Raw genomic sequence first — 20,545 nt, forward strand, 5'->3', positions numbered from 1 at the left:
CCCGCTGAGTTACAATAGACAATAGACAATAGACAATAGGTGCAGGAGTAGGCCATTCGGCCCTTCGAGCCAGCACCGCCATTCAATGTGATCATGGCTGATCATTCTCAATCAGTACCCCGTTCCTGCCTTCTCCCCATACCCCCTGACTCCGCTATCCTTAAGAGCTCTATCTAGCTCTCTCTTGAATGCATTCAGAGAATTGGCCTCCACTGCCTTCTGAGGCAGAGAATTCCACAACTCTCTGACTGAAAAAGTTTTTCCTCATTTCTGTTCTAAATGGCCTACTGTAGCGACCATAGAGAATGGTCCAGGTCGTCGAACCCTCGGATTGGCCAGCGAGGTCACGTGGGAACGCGACCGTGGGGATTGGTCCAGGGAGCGACATCGCGGATTGGCCAGCGTGGTCATGTGCGCTTTTGGCGCCAGATATATCAGTTCGGCGAAGTCTTCGAAGAAGACAGTAAGTTTTTGATGGTTGTCCTTTACCTTGTTGTTTAACTCTGTATTCGAATATTGCGGCTGCAATAAACTTCTTCTACAACCAACAAGTTTTCGGACTCGCCATACTACCCCTTATTCTTAAACTGTGGCCCCTGGTTCTGGACTCCCCCAACATTGGGAACATGTTTCCTGCCTCTAACGTGTCCAACCCCTTAATAATCTTATACGTTTCGATAAGATCCCCTCTCATCGTTACTCCAGCGTTTTGTGTCTGTCCTGGGTTTGAGGCAGTGTCTGCCGTTCCTTCATGTACAGTCGTTGGTTCTGCTCGGTTTGCTTTCACACAAACATGGAGTACTCTAGCTGCCGTGACGTCACCAGTACTATTTTGGTCCTGAAGGCACACCCGTAACGCTGAGCCCGTGCTGGCAGCCAGTTTGCTCTTCCTTTTACTCTGCAGTCGGTTTTGTTTTCCCCGCGTTTTGGCGATCGCTTATTTTTAGCCGTGTGTTCGAGGCTGGCAGCGGTGAATCACTGACATCCACCCTGCACAGAGTGTACCTGCTAGAGAGACGCAGGGCCAGAGTGCACCGGCTGAGATTCCAGTTTGCTTGAAGACAGAAACAAAACGCTGGAGTAACTCAGCGGGGCCAGGCAGCATCTCTGGAGAGAAGGAACGGGTGACATAGAAACTTAGAAACATAGAAAACAGGTGCAGGGGGAGGCCATTTGGCCCTTCGAGCCAGCACCGCCATTCATTGTGATCGTGGCTAATCATCCACAATCAGTAACCCGTGCCTGTCTTATATAGACAATAGACAATAGGTGCAGGAGGAGGCCATCCGGCCCTTCGAGCCAGCACCGCCATTCATTGTGATCGTGGCTGATCATCCACAATCAGTAACCCGTGCCTGCCTTCTCCCCATACCCCCTGACTCCGCTATCCTTAAGAGCTCTATCTAGCTCTCTCTTGAATGCATTCAGAGAATTGGCCTCCACTGCCTTCTCCCCATACCCCTTGATTCCGCTAGCCCCCAGAGCTCTATCTAACTCTCTTTTAAATTCATCCAGTGAATTGGCCTCCACTACCTTCTGTGCCAGAGAATTCCACAAATTCACAACTCTCTGGGTGAAAAAGTTTCTTCTCACCTCAATTTTAAATGGCCTCCCCTTTATTCTTGGACTGTGGCCCCTGGTTCTGGACTCCCCCAACATTGGGAACATTTTTTCTGCATCTAACTTGTCCAGTCCTTTTATAGTTTTATACGTTTCGATAAGATCCCTTCTCATCCTTCTAAACTCCAGTGAATACAAGCCCAGTCTTTCCAATCTTTCCTCACATCACAGACCCGCCATCCCGGGGATTAACCTGGTGAACCTACGCTGCACTGCCTCAATAGCAAGGACGTCCTTCCTCAAATTAGGAGACCAAAACTGCACACAATACTCCAGTTTTGGATCGAGACTCATCTTCAGACTGAGAGTCAGGGGAGAGGGAAACGAGAGACATGGAAGGGTGTGGGCTCCTACATATCGACGAGACCAAGCGCAGTCTGGGCGATCGTTTCACTGAACACCTCCGTTCAGTCCGCCTAGCCCTACCTGATCTCCCGATGGCTAAACACTTCAACTCCCCCTCCCGTTCCCACACTGACCTTTCTGTCCTGGGCCTCCTCCACTGTCAGAGTGAGGCCCAGCGCAAATTGGAGGGACAGCACCTCATATTTTGCTTGGGCCCTATCTCTCGTTTCCCTCTCCCCTAACTCAGTCTGAAGAAGGGTCTCGACCCGAAACGTCACCTTTTCCTTTTCTCCAGAGATGCTGCCTGACCCTCTGAGTTACTCCAGCACTCTGTGTCCAGCTTCAGTTTAAACCAGCATCTGCAGTTCCTTCCCACACAGATCATAAGATCTTAAGTGATAGGAGCAGAATTAGACCATTCGGCCCATCAAGTCTACTGCGCCATTCAATCATGGCTGATCTATCTCTCCCTCCTTACCCCATTCTCCTGCCTTCTCCCCAGAACCCCTGACACCCGTACCAATCAAAAATCTATCAATCTCTCCCTTAAATATATCCACCAACTTGGCATAAACAGCCTTCTTTGGCCAAGAATTCCACAGATTCAACGACACAGAGTGGATTTGGGGTCAGTTACACATTCCAGTTTGCTTGCCGGCTGAACTAATTATTTATTTGGCAGAACTGCAGATCCAAGAGTAATTAAAGTTATAGTCACACAGCGTGGAAACAGGGCCATCGGCCCAACCTGCCCACACACCGACCAACATGCCCCATCTACACTAGTCCCACCTGCTTGCGTTTAGCCCATATCCCTCCAAGCCTGTCCTTTAAGTCATTACAATTAGCAACAAATCCAGAATTGGCAGGGGATATAACTCTGACACAACAGTGGGTGGTATTGTAGATAGTCCAGATCGGTGGAGTGCAGCGTGGAAACAGGCCCTTCGGCCCATCGAGTCCGCACCGACCACCGATCACCCCTATGCACGAGGGACGAGTAACAGAAGCCAATTAACCTATGAACCTGTACGTCCTTGGGATGTGGGAGGTAACGTGAGCACCCGTGGTCAGGTTCGAACCCAGGTCTCTAGCGCTGTGAGGCAGCAACTCTACCGCTGTGCCACCATCTTGGTTCTCTGTTTTTTGAGAAACAATCACCAAGAAAGCACACCAACACTTCTACAACCTTAGGCGGCTTAAGAAGTTCGGCACGTCCCCAACACTTCTCACCAACATCTGCAGAGGCGCCGTAGAAAGCATTTTATCGGGATGCACCACAGCACGGTTTGGGAACAACTCCATCCAAGACCAGCAAGACATTGCAGGAGATCGTGGACGCAGCCCAGACCATCACACAAACCAACCTCCCTTCCATTGACTCCATCTACACCTCACGCTGCCTCGGCAAGGCCAGCAGCACAATCAAGGACCAGTCTCACCCCGGCCACTCCCTCTTCTCCCCTCTCCCATCGGGCAAAAGGTACAGAAGTGTGGAAACGCACACCTCCAGATTCAGGGACAGTTTCTTCCCAGCTGTTATCAGGCAACTGAACCATCCTATCAACAAGTAGAGAGCGATCCTGACCTACTGTCTACGTCATTGGAGACCCTCGGACTATCTTTAATTGAATTTTACTGGAGTTTATCTTGCACTAAAGGTTGCACTAACTTTTTAAACATAAAGGGTGGTGGGTGTATGGAACAAGCTGCTGGAGGAGGTAGTTGAGGCAGGGACTATCACAACGTTTACGAAGCAATTAGACAAGTAAATGGACGGGACAGGTTTAAAGGGAATTGGGCCAAAAGCAGGCAGGTGGGACTGGTGTTGATGGGACATGTTGGTTGGTGAGGGCAAGCTGGGCTGAAGGGCCTGTTTCCACACTGCATCACTCTATGACTAAGTTGGAACGTGTAGAAAGGAACTGCAGATGCTGGTTTATACCGAAGATGGACACAGAATGCTGGGGTAACTCAGCGGGACAGGCAGCATCTCTGGAGAGAAGGAATGGGTGATGTTTCGGGTCGAGACCCTTCTTCGGACTGAGAGTCAAGGGAGAGGGAAACGAGAGATATGGAAAGGGTAAGGTGTGAAAACGAGAGATCAAAGAGGATGAAGCTCAAGGAAAATGTTGAATAAATTGTTGCTAGCTGGGGGAAGGTGACAAGAAGTCATACAAAATGTAAAAATTAAACTAAAAATTAAATTTAAAATTAAAATTTAAAATTAAAATTAAACTGTCCAAAAGATCAGAGTAAACACAGAGCAGTGGAATAAAAAATATTACATCAAAGCTGAGAAACATAGAAACATAGAGAATAGGTGCAGGAGTAGGCCATTCGGCCCCCTTCGAGCCAGCACCGCCATTCAATATGATCATGGCTGATCATCCACAATCACTATAGACACAAAATGCTGGTGTAACTCAGCGGTTCAGGCAGCATCTCGAGAGAGAAGGTGGGACTAGCGTAGATACTCCCACCTGAAGAAGGGTCTCGACCCCGAAACGTCACCCATTCCTTCTCTCCCGAGAAGCTGCCTGACCTGCTGAGTTACTCCAGCATTTTGTGAATAAATATCTCCCAAGATGCTGCCTGACCCGCTGAGTTACTCCAGCATTTTGCGTCTACCTTTGAATTTAACCAGCATCTGCAGTTTTTTCCAACACTTCCAAAATCCCGGTTCCTGATCCCGTGATTCCGTCAGCCCTAAGAGCTAAATCTGACTCTTGAAAACATAGAGGTGAATTGGCCTCCGCTGCCTTCCGTGGCAGAGGATTCCACCGATTCACAACTCTCTGGGAGAACGATTGCATTCCACGGTGTATTCCCTGCAACCTGTCAGATTGTTCAGGCAAGCTTACTGCACAGTTAACATTTGACTGTACCTGACCCGTGACCACACAGACGTTCCACTCAATCTGTACAGACGCCGACGTTTGAGGCTTCCATCGCTAAATGTTTGAACTCACGACACCAAGGACTCAAAAAAGGAAAATCTACTCTCGAGAAAACATAAAACGGATGGTATAAAGTCAGGGCGGCCCCTTGACACTGAAACACAGAGCGAGAGAAAAAAAACTTCGGCTTGTAAGGTTTCACCCAGCGTAAATGCTTAACACTGCCAACTCTTTTGTCAAGGAAACTCCTTCCAGCATTTCCAATGTGATTTAATTTAGACTGACAAGCTTACAACTGGGCCGCCCGTTCACAGCAAAGGGCTAAAATTAGAAAGTATTTGATGCAGAATTAATCTGCAAGCTCGGGGAACCGAAATATCCCGATGACTCTATTCAAAACCTACCCCATTCTTGGGGGCTGTGTTCGACTCACGTACAACTCCGGCACTCTTTTTACGAGGATGTGGCCAGGACTCGTTGGGCCTGAGCTACAGGGGGAGAGGTTGAGCAGGCTGGGACTCTGTTCCTTGGAGCGCAGGAGGATGAGGGGCGATCTTATAGAGGCGTGCAAAATCATGAGAGGAATAGACACAACATAGTCTCTTGCCCAGAGTCGGGGAATCGAGGACCAGAGGACATAGGTTCAAGGTGAAGGGGAAAAGATTTAATAGGAATCTGAGGGGTAACTTTTTCACACAGAGGGTGGTGGGTTGTATGAAACGAGCTGCCAGAGGAGGTAGCTGAGGCTGGGACTATCCCAACGTTTAAGAAACAGTTGGACAGGTACATGGATAGGACAGGTTTGGAGGGCTATGGACCAAATGCTGACAGGTGGGATTAGTGCAGCTGGGACATGTTGTGCCGATGGGCCTGTTTCCACACTGTATCACTCTATGACTATGATTTGAGCAACATTTAGAAAGTTACATTTGGAAGGATACGGACCAAACATGGGCAGGCTGGGACATGTTGGCCGGTGTAGGCAAGTTGGACCGAAGGGCCTGTTTCCTCGCTGTATCACTCTATGACTCTATTTGATGCAGAATTAATTTGCAAGCAAAAGTACCCAAAATATCCTTTTGACTCTACTCAAAACCTCCCCATTCTTGGAGGCAGTGTAGCCACACGTACAACTCTGACATCCAATCATGGTCCAAATGCAACTTTGGAATCTGTTCCTCCATGATTCCTATTTGCATGTTGCTGATATAAGGGATAGAGTTTCACCTTTTGACTGGCAAATACTCTTGTGTCAGCTGTGGGTTTGAAGCTCAGTCTAGGGTTGCCAACTGTCCCTTATTAGCCGGGACATCTCGTATTTGGGCTATAATGGTTTGTCCCTTACGGGACCGCCCTTTTCCCATATTATGCCTGGGGGGCACTAGAGGCCCGGACACTGGAGGCCCGGACAGTGTAGGCCCGGACACTGTAGGGCCGGACATTGTAGGCCCAGACACTGTAGGCCCGGACACTGTAGGGCCGGACACTGTAGGGCCGGACACTGTAGGCCCGGACACTGTAGGGCCGGACACTGTAGGGCCGGACACTGTAGGCCCGGACAGTGTAGACCGGACAGTGTAGGCCTGGACACTGTAGGCCCGGACACTGTAGGCCCAGACACTGTAGGCCCGGACACTGTAGGCCCGGACACTATAGGGCCGGACACTATAGGGCCGGACACTGTAGGCCCGGACAGTGTAGGTCCGGACTCTGTAGGCCTGAACACTATAGGCCCGGACGGTGTAGGTCCGGACGGTGTAGGCCCGGATGGTGTAGGTCCGGACAGTGTAGGCCTGGACGCCCAGGCGCCGCCAAACGGAGGTTGCGTAGCAACCCGCCTCCTGGCCCAGGGCGGCCGCCATTGGTGGAGCGGGAGCAGGAGGCCGATGGCTGGGTGAGGTCGCGTGGGGCGCGGGGCAGTGACGTCATTTTGTCCCTTATTTGGGAGTGAGATAGTTGACACCCCTGGCTCTGTCCAGCATTCCACGTCACCACAAGCACTGGGGACAAACTGTTGTCGAGGAAGGAACTGCAGATGCTGGTTTACACCCATGACAGTCACAAAATGCTGGTGTAACTCAGCGGGACAGGAGGCATCTCATCATCACTGAATAAGGGTCCCGACTCAAAACATCACCCATTCCTTCTCTCCAAAGGTGCTGCCTGTCCCGTTGAGTTACTCCAGGTTTTTGTGTCTGTCACAACTGTTGTCTAGCTGGACTGATGTTATCAACCTGGAAAGGGTTACGGAGAAGATTAGACATAGAAAATAGGTGCAGGAGTAGGCCATTCGGCCCTTCGAGCCTGCACCGCCATTCAATGTGATCATGGCTGATCATCCACAATCAGTAACCCGTGCCTGCCTTCTCCCCATATCCCTTGATTCCACTAGCCCCTAGAGCTCTATCTAACTTTCTCTTAAATCCATCCAGTGAATTGGCCTCCACTGCCCTCTGTGGCAGAGAATTCCACAAATTCACAACTCTCTGGGTGAAAAAGTTCCTCAGAATGGCAGGCAGTGGCGAGTGGAGTGCCGCAAAGGCTCGGTGTTGGGGCCGCAACTACTCACCATATGATCATGGCTGATCATCCAGCTCAGTAACCTGTACCTGCCTTCTCCACATACCCCCTGATCCCTTTAGCCACAAGGGCCACATCTAACTCCCTCTTAAATATAGCCAATGAACTGGCCTCAACTACCTTCTGTGGCAGAGAATTCATTGAGATTAGAGTCATAGAGTGATACAGTGTGGAAACAGGCCCTTCAGCCCAACTTGCCCACACTGGCCAACAAGCCCCATCTACGCTAGTCTCACCTGCCTACGTTTGGCCCATATCCCTCTAAACCTGTCCTATCTATGTACCTGTCTAAATGTTTCTCAAACGTTGCGATCGTACCAGCCTCAACTACCTTCTCTGGCAACTCATTCCATACACCCACCACCCTCTGTGTGAAAAAGTTACCCCTCAGGTTCTTATTAAATCTTTCTCCCCTCACCTTGAACCTATGTCCTCTGGTTCTCGATTCCCCTGCTCTGGGCAAGAAACTGGGCGTCTACCCGATCTATTCCTCTCATGATCTTATAAACCTCCATAAGATCACCTCTCATCCTCCTGCGCTCCAGGGAATAGAGTCCCAGCCTGCTCAACCTCTCCCTACAGCTCAGGCCCTCGAGTCCTGGCAACATCTTTGTAAATCTTCTCTGCACCTTTTCCAGCTTGACAACATCTTTCCTACAGCATGGTGCCCAAAAATGACCACAATACTCCCAATGCGGCCTTCATGGTGAGGTACATGGAGAGAAGAGGTCAATTGTGGACGCAGCCCAGACCATCACACAAACTTCCTTTGACTCCATTTGCACCTCACGCTGCCTCGGCAAGGCCAGCAGCACAATCAAGGACCAGTCTCACCCCGGCCACTCCCTCTTCTCCCCTCTCCCATCGGGCAAGAGGTACAGAAGTGTGGAAACGCACACCTCCAGATTCAGGGACAGTTTCTTCCCGGCTGTTATCAGGCAACTGAACCATCCTACCACCAACTAGAAAGTGGTCCTGAGCTACCATCTGCCTCATTGGTGACCCTCGGACTATCTTGTACCGAACGTTATTCCCTTTATGTTTAGACTTTGGAGATACAGTGCGGAAACAGGCCCTTCGGCCCACCGAGTCCGTGCCAACTAATGATCACCATGTACATTAGCACATATCATGGATCTGTACACGGTGGACGGCTCGATTGTAATCATGTACCGTCTTTCCGCTGGCTGGTTAGCACGCAACAAAAAGCTTTTCACTGCACCTGACACGTGACAATAAACAACACTCAGCTCCACCAGTCTGCTCGCCTACTCTCTGTCCATTCATGACCTTACACAGAGGCAGCAATACGTTTCCGCTGCACAGATTAAAACCTGACCTACCTCATCCTGGGAAATATTTTGTCTGTGTTGCCGCAGATAAATCCTCAGGCAGACAAATCTACCGCTCAGCCGCGATTAATTTTGTTTTGTACTTCCTGGTATGACTGTGGGTTGACGTCGATGTGACCTTGAGGAGCTTGGCTCGGCTCCACATGGAATAGTATCGCTGAGGCAGTGAGTGCACCTTGCCCCGAGAAACCAGTGACAAAATACCTGCCCTGGTCCCTTTTATGTAGAATCGTGGAACCGCAGAAGAGAGGGAGGCGGGGAGAATCCTCATTGAAACTTACCGAACGGTGAGCGGCCTGGATAGAGTGGATGTGGAGAGGATGTTTCCACCATTGGGAGAGTCTAGGGCCAGAGGTCACGGCCTCAGAACAAAAGAATGTATCTTTAGAAAGGAGATACGGGGGTATTTCTTTAGTCAGTGGGTGGTGAATCCATAGGCCAAGTCAATGGATATTTTTAAGGTGGACATTGATAGATTCTTGATTAGTACGGGTGTCAGGGGTTACGGGGAGATTGGGGTTGAGAGGGAGAGATAGATCAGCCATGATTGAACTGGCTGATCAGACTCGATGGGGGCCGAATGGCCTACTTCTGCTCCTACCACTCATGAACTTATGCAGGGAATGGAGGGATGCCGGAGATAAGAGTTGGTCTTGGCATCATGTTCGGCACAGAGATTGCGGGCCGAAGGGCCTGTTCCTGTGCTACGTTGCTCTATATTCTATTACCTGTTGGTCACCAGCCGACCTGTCACGAGACCGCAAAGGCAAACTAACTTGTAGAAAACGTGTTTACGAGGACACTGCCAGGACTCGAGGGCCTGAGCTACAGGGAGAGGTTGAGCGGAATAGGGCTTGATTCATACATAGATACATAGATACATGGACAATAGGTGCAGGAGGAGGCCATTCGGCCCTTCGAGCCAGCACCGCCATTCACTGTGATCATGGCTGATCATCCACAATCAGTACCCTGTTCCTGCCTTCTCATATCCCTTGATTCCGTTAGTCCTGAGTGCTCTATCTAACTCTCTTTTGAATGCATCCAGTGATTTGGCCTCCACTGCCCTCTGTGGCAGAGAATTCCACAAATTCACAACTCTTTGTGTGGAAAAGTTTTTCCTCATCTCAGTTCTAAATGGCCTACCCCTTATTCTTAAACTGTGGCCCCTGGTTCTGGACTCCCCCAACATCGGGAACATGATTCCTGCATCTAGCGTGTCCAATCCCTTAATAATTTTATATGTTTTTATAAGATCCCCTCTCATCCTTCTAAATTCCAGTGAATACAAGTCCAGTCGCTCCATTCTTTCATCATACGACAGTCCCGCCATCCCGGGAATTAACCTTGTGAACCTACGCTGCACACCCTCAATAGCAAGAATGTCCTTCCTCAAATTAGGAGACCAAAACTGCACACAATACTCCAGGTGTGGTCTCACTAGGGCCCTGTACAACTGCAGAGGACCTCTTTGCTCCTATACTCAACTCCTCTTGTTATGAAGGCCAACATGCCATTAGCTTTCTTCACTGCCTGCTGTACCTGCATGCTTACTTTCAGTGACTGATGTACAAGGACACCCAGGTCTCGTTGTACTCCCCCTTTTCCTAACCTGACACCATTCAGATAAAAAATCTGCCTACCAGTTCTTGCCACCAAAGTGGATAACCTCATATTTATCTACATTATAATGCATCTGCCATGCATCCGCCCACTCACACAACCTGTCCAAGTCACCATGCATCCTCATAGCATCTTCCTCACAGTTCACACTGCCACCCAGCTTTGTGTCATCTGCAAATTTGTTAATGTTACTTTTAATTCCTTCATCTAAATCACTAATGTATATTGTAAATAGCTGCGGTCCCAACACCGAGCCTTGCGGTACCCCACTAGTCACTGCCTGCCATTCTGAAAGGGACTCGTTAATCCCCACTCTTTGTTTCCTGTCTGCCAACCAATTTTTTATCCACATCAATACCCTACCCCCCAATACCATGTGCTCTAATTTTGCCCACTAATCTCCTATGTGGGACCTTATCAAAGGCTTTCTGAAAGTCCAGGTACACCGCATCCACTGGCTCTCCCTTGTCCATTTTATTTGTTACATCCTCAAAAGATTTCCCCTTCGTAAATCCATGTTGACTCGGACCGATCCTTTTACTGCTATCCAAATGCTCCGCTATTACATCTTTGATAATCGACTGCAGCATCTTCCCCACTGTCAGGCTAACTGGTCTATAATTCTCTGCTTTCTCCCTCCTTTCTGGAAAAGTGGGATAACATTAGCTACCCTCCAATCCACAGGAACTGATCCTGAATCTATAGAACATTGGAAAATGATCACCAATGCGTCCACAATTTCTAGCGCCACCTTCTTAAGTACTCTGGGGTGCAGACCATCAGGCCCTGGGGATTTATCAGCCTTCTGTCCCATCAGTCTACCCAACACCCTTTTCTGCCTAATCTTCCTTCAGTTCATTCATCACCCTAGGACCTCTGTCCCTTAGTACGTGTGGGAGATTGTTTGTATCTCCCTTAGTGAAGACAGAACCAAAGTATCTGTTCAACTCGTCTGCCATTTCCTTGTTCCCCATAATAAATTCACCTGTTTCTGTCTTCAAGCGACCCACATTTGTCTTAACTATTTTTTTCCTCTTCACATACCTAAAGAAGCTTTTGCTATCCTCCTTTATATTCTTGGCTAGCTTACCTTCGTACTTCATCATTTCTCCCCGTATTGCCTTTTTAGTTACCTTCTGTTGATCTTTAAAACTTTCCCAATCCTCTGGCTTCCTGCTCATCTTCGATGTTATGCTTCTTCTCTTTTATTTTTATACTGTCCTTGACTTCCCTTGTCAATAGGTGACGTCACCACCCTGCGCCCCACATGACCTCACCCAGCCAGCGGCCATGTGCTCCCGCTCCCCTAATGGCGGCTGCCCGGGCCGGGAGGTGGGTTGCTATGCAACCTCCATTAGGCGGTGCCCGGGCCTCCAGGGCCTATACTGTCCGGAGCTAAAATGTCGGGACCTAAACTGTTGAGGACCTACAGCGTTGGGGCCCACAGTGTCTGGGCCTACAGCGCCACCCCGGGCCTAATACGTGCAATTTTGGTCGCCTAATTTGAGGAAGGACATTCTTGCATTTGAGGGAGTGTAGCGTAGGTTCACCAGGTTAATTCCCGGGATGGCAGGACTGACGTATGATGAAACGTCGACTGGGCTTGTATTCACTGGAATTTAGAAGGATGAGAGGGGATCTTATAGAAACAGATAAAATTCTTAAAGGATTAGACAAGAAAAATGATGTTGGGGGAGTCCAGAACCCGGGGTCACAGTTTAAGAATAAGGGGGAGGCCATTTTGGACTGAAATGAGGAAAAGCCTTTTTCACCCAGCGAGTTGTGAATCTGTGGAATTCTCTGCCGCAGAAGGCAGTGGAGGCCAATTCACTGGATGTTTTCAGGAGAGAGTTAGATTTAGCTCTTCGGGCTAAAGGAATCAAGGGATATGGGAATAAAGCAGGAACGGGGTACTGATTTTGGATGATCAGCCGTGATCATATTGAATGGCGGTGCTGGCTCAACGGGCCGAATGGCCTCCTCCTGCACCTATTTTCTATGATTCTATGATGTGTCAATTTTCTAAGCACTCATTTGCACCAGTGGGCAGCATTTTCACGCCTTCAACACACTCCTGTTCCTGTTTTCACCTTTTCACACTGTTGGTTGGTTTGTGCTTCACAGCAACACATTCTGCGAGCCATATGTTTGCACCTTTGCTCAGCGCATTCCTTCCCCCCCCCTGAATGCTGCAGAGATTCAAGACTTTCCTGAATACGTTCTCAACAAGTCTTTACATGCAATGTGTAGAAAATTGTAACTCTGGTAACCAAAACTTGGCAGCGCACTATAGAAAGAAAAATACAGTAGAAACATCTGTCTTCATTCAGTGTGCTAGCAGAAACTGCAGATAGAAACGGAAACATAGAAACATAGAAAAATAGGTGCAGGAGGAGGCCATTCTGCCCTTCGAGCCAGCACCGCCATTCAATATGATCATGGCTGATCATCCACAATCAGTACCCCGTTCCTGCTTTTCCCCCCATATTCCTTGTTTCCTTTAGCCCTACGAGTTAAATCTAACTCTCTCTTGAAAACATCCAGTCAATTGGCCTCCACTGGCTTCTCTGGCAGAGAATTCCACAGGTTCACAACTGTCTGCATGAAAAAGTTTTTCCTCATCTCAGTCCTAAACAAAGATACTAGAGGAGCAAGATAGACCACTCCACCCTAAAAACGATAGTATGTCATGGCGCCATTTTAGTAGGCAGAAACTTGCAGAAACATTTGAAAAGCAAAATAACAAAAATCTGTGAATTAATAGATGAGATATATTCTGCATTTTAATGGTGTCATCACACATACGGTTCCCCCAAAACATTGATTACACTGCGAGAGGCATAACGGACGGCGGGTTTTGCCTACTAAAATGGCGGCCGTTACGCTCCTTTGCGTACTACACTTCAGTATAGGCGATTTCAAAGGAGTGGTCCATCTTGTTCCTCTAGTATCTTTGGCCCTAAATGACCGACCCCTTATTCTTAAACTGTGACCCCTGGTTCTGGACTCCCCCAAAATTGGGAACATTTTTCCTGCCTCTGCATCTAGATGCTGGTTTAAACTGAAGATAGGCACAAAAAGCTGGAGTAACTCAGCGGGTCAGACAGCATCTCTGGAGAGAAGGCATAGGTGACGTATCGGGTTGAAATCTTAAAATGTCACCGATTCCTTCTCTCCAGAGATGTTGCCTGACCCGCTGGGGATACTCCAGCTTTTTGTGTCTATATTTTATCTTAATTCAGTTTTGCCTTTCACAGACTGGTGATCTGAACCTGGCATGTGGACCATCTGGATTGCACAGTGGCTCAGCCCCAGAGACCCGGGTTCGATCCTGACCTCGGGTGCTGTCTGTACGGAGTTTGTACGTGCTCCACGTGACTGCATGGGTTTTTTTCTGGGAGCTACAGTTTCCTCTCATACATAGAAACATAGAAACATAGAAAATAGGTGCAGGAGGAGGCCATTTGGCCCTTCGAGCCAGCATCGCCATTCGTTGTGATCATGGCTGACCATCCACAATCAGTAACCCGTGCCTGCCTTCTCCCCATATCCCTTGATTCCGCTAGCCCCTAGAGCTCTATCTAACTCTCTTTTAAATTCATCCAGTCAATTGGCCTCCACTGCCTTCTGTGGCACAGAATTCCACAAATTCACAATTCTCTGGGTGAAAAAGTTTTTTCACATCTCTGTTTTAAATGGCCTCCCCTTTATTCTTAGACTGTGGCCCCTGGTTCTGGACTCCCCCAACATTGGGAACATTTTTCCTGCATCTAACTCATCCAGTCCTTTTATAATTTTATACGTCTCTATAAGATCCCCTCTCATCCTTCTAAATTCCAGTGAATACAAGCCCAGTCTTTCCAATCTTTCCTCCTATGACAGTCCTGCCATCCAGGGGATTAACCTCATGAACCTACGCTGCACTGCCTCAATAGCAAGGATGTCCTTCCTCAAATTAGGAGACCAAAACTGCACACAATACTCCAGATGTGGTTTCACCAGGGCCCTCTACAACTGCAGAAGGACCTCTTTACTCTTATACTCAAATCCTCTCATTATGAAGGCCAACATGCCATTAGCTTTCTTCACTGCCTGCTGTACCTGTATGTTTACTTTCAATGACTGGTGTACAAGGACACCCAGGTCTCGTTGCACTTCCCTTTTTCCAAATCTGACATCCTTGTTCTTGCCGCCAAAGTGGATAACCTCACATTTATCTACATTATACTGTATCTGCCACGCATCTGCCCACTCACTCAACCTGTCCAGGTCACCCTGCAACCTCCTAACATCCTCTTCGCAGTTCACACTCCCACCCAGCTTTGTATCATCTGCAAACTTGCTAGTGTTACTTCTAATTCCTTCATCCAAATCATTAATATATATGGTAAACAGTTGCGGCCCCAACACCGAGCCTTGCGGCACTCCACTCGCCACTGCCTGCCATTCTGACAGGGACCCTTTTACTCCTACTCTTTGCTTCCTGTCTGCCAACCAATTCTCTATCCATGTCAACACCCTACCCCCAATACCATGTGCTCTAATTTTGCTCACCAATCTCCCGTATGGGACCTTATCAAAGGCTTTCTGAAAGTCTAGATACACTACATCCATTGGGTGAAGCAGAATCTTCTACCCAGAGTAGGAGAATCAAGAACGTGTCATGAGGTTTCCAAAGTGGAACTGTCTTAGTCATAGAGTCCTATAACAGAGAAACAGGCCCTTCAGCCTGACTTGTCCATACTGACCAACATGCCCCATCTACACTCGTCCCACCTGCCTGTATTTGGCCCTCTAAACCTGTCCTATCCATGTACCTGTCCAAATGTTTCTTAAATGTTGTTCTAGTACCTGCCTCAACCACCCCCTCTGGCAGCTCGTTCCCTACACCCACCACTTCTTGTGTTGAAAGGTTGCCCCTCAGATTCCTATTACCTTTTTCCCCTCTTACCTTAAGCCCATGTCTCTGGTTCTTGATTCCCCTACTCTGGGTAAAAGACTTTGTGCGTCTACCCGATCTATTCCCCTTCTGATTTTATACACCTCTAAGTGGTCATCCCAGCATGAAATCTATGGGACAAATGGCCTTCTTCTGTGTTGTAAATAAGTCTCCTTTTCATTTATTTACATCTAAGACTTTGGACTTTAGAGATACAGCGCGGAAACAGGCCCTTCGGCCCAACCGAGTCCAAGCCGACCAGCGATCCCCGCACACTAACACCATCCTGCACACACTTACAATTTTACCGAAGCCAATTAACCTACAAACCCGCATGTCTTGGGAGTGTGGGAGGAAACCGGAGCACGCGGAGAAAACCCACACAGGTCACAGGGAGAACGTACAAACTCCGCACAGACAGCACCCGTAGTCAGGATGGAACCCGGGTCTCTGGCGCTGTGAGGCAGCAACTCTACCGCTGCACCACCGAGGAATCTAGCTTTATACTTTTAATTCTTTTAACCATCTATCTATAATGTTGTCATCTGCCAGATGGGAATTGTGACTGTTTACGGAGGTGATAGGAGCAGAATGAGGCCATTCAGCCCATCGAGGCTACTCCGCCATTCAATCATGGCTGATCTATCTCTCCCTCCTAATCCCATTCTCCTGCCTTCTTCCAAAGGGGCCCAAAATGCCCAAAAAGGGCAGACTTGCTGAATGGACAGATTCTGGCAAGCAAAAGCATCAGTCAGCAGATGTATACAATGATTAACAGTGGTTGTGAATCCTGGCTCAGGTTCCCCCTGCTAACAGACAAGGTGAAGACTGGGGTCACCTGAACAGCAAGTTGCCATGTTCATAACTGAAAGGAGCAGAATTAGGCCATTCAGCCCATCAAGTCTACTCCGCCATTCTATCATGGCTGATCTATCTCTCCCTCCTAACCCCATTCTCCTACCTTCGCACCATAACCCCTGACACCCGTACTAATTAAGACACGGTGGCGCAGCGGTAGAGTTGAGGAAGTGGGAGGAAACCGGAGCACCCTGAGAAAACCCACGCAGGTCCCGGGGAGAACGTACAAAATCTGTACAGACACCACCCGTAGTCGGGATCGAACCCGGCTCTCTGGCGCTGTAAGGCAGCAACTCTTGCCCCCTGTGTGCTGTCTGTCAGTACAGACCTGGCGGACCGTAAATCTAGTCTAAAGTCCATAAACTTTAAATCACATTTTAAAGTCCCAAGTTAACATTGCCTAAAACTCATTTTAGATAGGGCCCTTAATGATAGCGGAGTCAGGGGGTACGGGGAGAGGGCAGGTACGGGGTACTGATTGAGAATGATCAGCCACGAACACGGTGAATGGCGGTGCTGGCTCGAAGGGCCGAATGGCCTCCTCCTGCACCTATTGTCTATTGTCATTTTAATTGGTGTGCAGGTTTTTCATGTCTAAATCTCTTGTTCAATAAATATAAGTTAGGAAACGGTCAGGCCTCGACTGCAGAGAGAGAGAGAGCAGAGCGTAGCTTTCATGTTTCTATGGAAATCCTATCTAATTTTAAACCCTGCACTGCATGAAAGATCACTCCTCCAGCAGCCACTATAATTTAATTTCTAGCGTTACGATCGCTGTCACACAGGCACTGGCGGTATGATTAAAAATGAATCACCAAGCTCGAGTCATTCTCTATTAATCCTTCAAATTACATGCAATTTATAGTTTGGGAGTTCATAACAAGGGTGTCAAAGTCCACGTCTACATTGGCAGCCGTAGGAGATAGATGTACACAAGATGCTGGAGTAACTCAGCGGGACAGGCAGCATCTCTGGAGAGAAGGAACGGGTGACTTTAGGGATGCGATGCTGAGGCTCTATAAAGGCGCTGGTCAGGCCCTATTTTGGAATACTGCGAGCAATTCCGGGCCCCGGCTCTGAGGAAGGACGTGCTGGCTCTGGAGAGGGTCCAGAGGAGGTTTACGAGAACGATCCCAGGAATGAGTAGGTTAACCTTATGATGAGGGCTATTGAGGGCGTGCAGCGTAGGTTTACTAGGTTAATTCCCGGAATGGCGGGACTTTCATATGATGAAAGACTGGAGCGACTAGGCTTGTATACACTGGTATTTAAAAGGATGAGAGGAGATCTTATCGAAAGGTATAAGATTATTAAGGGGTTGGACACGTTAGATGCAGGAAACATGTTCCCAATGTTGGGGGAGTCCAGAACCAGGGGCCACAGTTTAAGAATAAGGGGTAGGCCATTTAGAACTGAGATGAGGAGAAACTTTTTCAGTCAGAGAGTTGTGAATCTGTAGAATTCTCTGCCTCAGAAGGCAGTGGAGGCCAATTCTCTGAATGCATTCAAGAGAGAGCTGGATAGAGCTCTTAAGGATAGCGGAGTCAGGGGGTATGGGGAGAAGGCAGGAACGGGGTACTGATTGAGAATGATCAGCCATGATCACATTGAATGGCGGTGCTGGCTCGAAGGGCCGAATGGCCTCCTCCTGCACCTATTGTCTATTGTCTATGAGCGTTTGTCGGCATTGGGCCTGTACTCGCTGGAGTTTAAAAAGATGATCTAATAGAGGTGTACAAAATCATGAGAGGAATAAATCGGGTGGACGCATAGAATCACTTGCCCAGGTTAGGGGAATCGAGGACCAGAGGACATAGGTTCAAGGAGAAGGGGAAAAGATTTAATAGGAATGTGAGGGGTAACATTTTCACACAAAGGGTGGTGGGTGCATGGAACAAGCTGCCAGAGGAGGTAGTTGAGGCCGGGACTATCCCAAGGTTTAAGAAACAGTTAGACGGGTACATGGATAGGACAGGTTTGGAGGGATATGGACCAAACGCAGGCAGGTGGGACTAGTGTAGCTGGGACATGTTGGCCGGTGTGGGCAAGTTGGCTGAAGGGCCTGTTTCCACACTGTATCACTCTATGACTCGATGAGGGTGGGAGCTCATTGAAACGTACAGAATAGTGAAAGGCTTGGATGGAGTGGATGTGGAGAGGATGTTTCCACCAGTGGGAGAGTCTAGGACCAGAGGTCACAGCCTCAGAATTAAAGGACGTTCTTTTAGGAAGGAGATGAGGAGAAATTTATTTAGTCAGAGGGTGGTGAATCTGTGGAATTCTTTGCCACAGACGGCTGTGGAGGCCAAGTCAGTGGATATTTTTAAAGCAGAGATAGACAGATTCTTGGTTAGTACGGGTGTCAGGGGTTACGGGGAGAAGGCAGGAGAATGGGGTAAGGCGGGAGAGATAGATCAGCCATGATTGAATGGCGGGGTAGACTTGATGGGCCGAATGGCCTAATTCTGCTCCTATAATTGATGAATTTATGAATAATGTTTAGTGCAAGGCACACCAGTAAAGTCCGATCAAGGAAGGTCCGAGGGTCATCAAAGAGGTGGATAGTAGGAAGGAATCTAGAAGATTCTAGAAGGAAGGATGCTTGCCTGTTTGAACCACTCCCTGCTGCCTGCAATAGACAAATAACTTATTAACGATTTGGAACACGAACAACACTGACACAATGATCCTTCTGTTCTAAGGACATGTCTGAATGTCAAATGAATTCTTGACACCATGTGAAAGGGAGGAATAGATCGATGGAATGCCACTTAGGTCATAGGTTCTAAGAGCAGAATTCGGCCATTCGGCCCATCAAGTCCACTCCGCCATTCAGTCATGGCTGATCTACCTTTCCCCCTCAACCCCATTCTCCCGACTACTCCCTATAACCCCTGACACCCATACTAATCAACAACCCGTCAAACTCCACCTTAAAAATATCCATTGACTTGGCCTCCACAGCCTTCTGCGGCAATTAATCCCACAGATTCACCACCCTCTGACTAAAGAAATTCCTCCTCAAGTCACAATAGACAATAGACAATAGACAATAGGTGCAGGAGTAGGCCATTCAGCCCTTCGAGCCAGCACCGCCATTCAATGCGATCATGGCTGATCACTCTCAATCAGTACCCCGTTCCTGCCTTCTCCCCATACCCCCTCACTCCGCTATCCTTAAGAGCTCTATCCAGCTCTCTCTTGAAAGCATCCAACGAACTGGCCTCCACTGACTTCTGAGGCAGAGAATTCCACACCTTCACCACTCTCTGACTGAAAAAGTTCTTCCTCATCTCCGTTCTAAATGGCCTACCCCTTATTCTTAAACTGTGGCCCCTTGTTCTGGACTCCCCCAACATTGGGAACATGTTTCCTGCCTCTAATGTGTCCAATCCCCTAATTATCTTATATGTTTCAATAAGATCCCCCCTCATCCTTCTAAATTCCAGTGTATACAAGCCCAATCGCTCCAGCCTTTCAACATACGACAGTCCCGCCATTCCGGGAATTAACCTGGTGAACCTACTCTGCACGCCCTCAATAGCAAAAGGTACGTCCTTTTATTCTGAGGCTGTGCCCTCTGGTCCCGGACTCTCCCACTTGTGGAAACATCCTCTCCACATCCTCTCCACCCAGGCCTTTCACTATTCGGTAGGTTTCGGTGAGGAATGTGGAAAGGGAGCAGCCATGATTGAAAGACCTGGGGAGAGAGGGCCAGGGGACTAGGCAGCAGTAGATGGAAGAATGGCCACAAACGGGTTACAAGAATGTGGAATGCCTCTGTGCATATGTGTATTTGTGAGTATGTGTATATAGACACACACTGAACTTTCCTTCTCATTTATTATATTGATTACAGTGCACTATGTTTACATATTGTGTTGTGCTGCTGACTCTTGACTCTTGATTGTCTACTCACTCTATGCCGAATAGTGAAAGGCCCGGATAGAGTGGATGTGGAGAGGATGTACCACTGGTGGGAGAGTCTAGGACCAGAGGGCACAGCCTCAGAATTAAAGGAATATCCTTTCGAAAAGAGATGACGAGGAGTTTCTTTCGTCAGAGGGTGGTGAATCTGTGGAATTCTTTGCCACAGAAGGCTGTGGAGGCCAAGTCAATGGATATTTTTAAGGCGGAGATAGATAGATTCTTGATTAGTGCGGGTGTCAGGGTTTTTTGGGGAGAAGGCAGGAGAATGGGGTTTGAAGGGAAAGATAAATCAGCCATGAATGAATGGCGGAGTAGACTCGATGGGCCGAATGGCCTAATTCTGCTCCTATCACTTGTGAACTTATGAACATGCCACTGCCTACCCTCTCTGTCCCAAT

At 48.4% G+C, this 20,545-nt stretch overlaps 1 protein-coding gene across 5 annotated transcripts in view; it reads right to left on the reverse strand.

The window, feature by feature from the left end:
• The window catches only part of atxn1a (ataxin 1a), a 229,654-nt gene that overhangs the window by 207,939 nt on the left and 1,170 nt on the right, over window positions 1-20,545 (reverse strand). The window contains exon 1 of one of the 5 annotated variants that reach the window (XM_078414460.1): window positions 4,854-4,939. The exons of the other annotated variants lie outside the window; for them this stretch is intronic. The gene's annotated coding sequence lies outside the window, so the exon portion shown is untranslated. Of the gene's footprint in view, window positions 1-4,853; window positions 4,940-20,545 lie in introns of those variants that run through there. 5 annotated transcript variants of the gene reach the window in all.

The sequence above is a fragment of the Rhinoraja longicauda genome, chromosome 2 (assembly GCF_053455715.1).
Source record: "Rhinoraja longicauda isolate Sanriku21f chromosome 2, sRhiLon1.1, whole genome shotgun sequence".
Classification (NCBI taxonomy): Eukaryota; Metazoa; Chordata; class Chondrichthyes; order Rajiformes; family Arhynchobatidae; genus Rhinoraja; species Rhinoraja longicauda.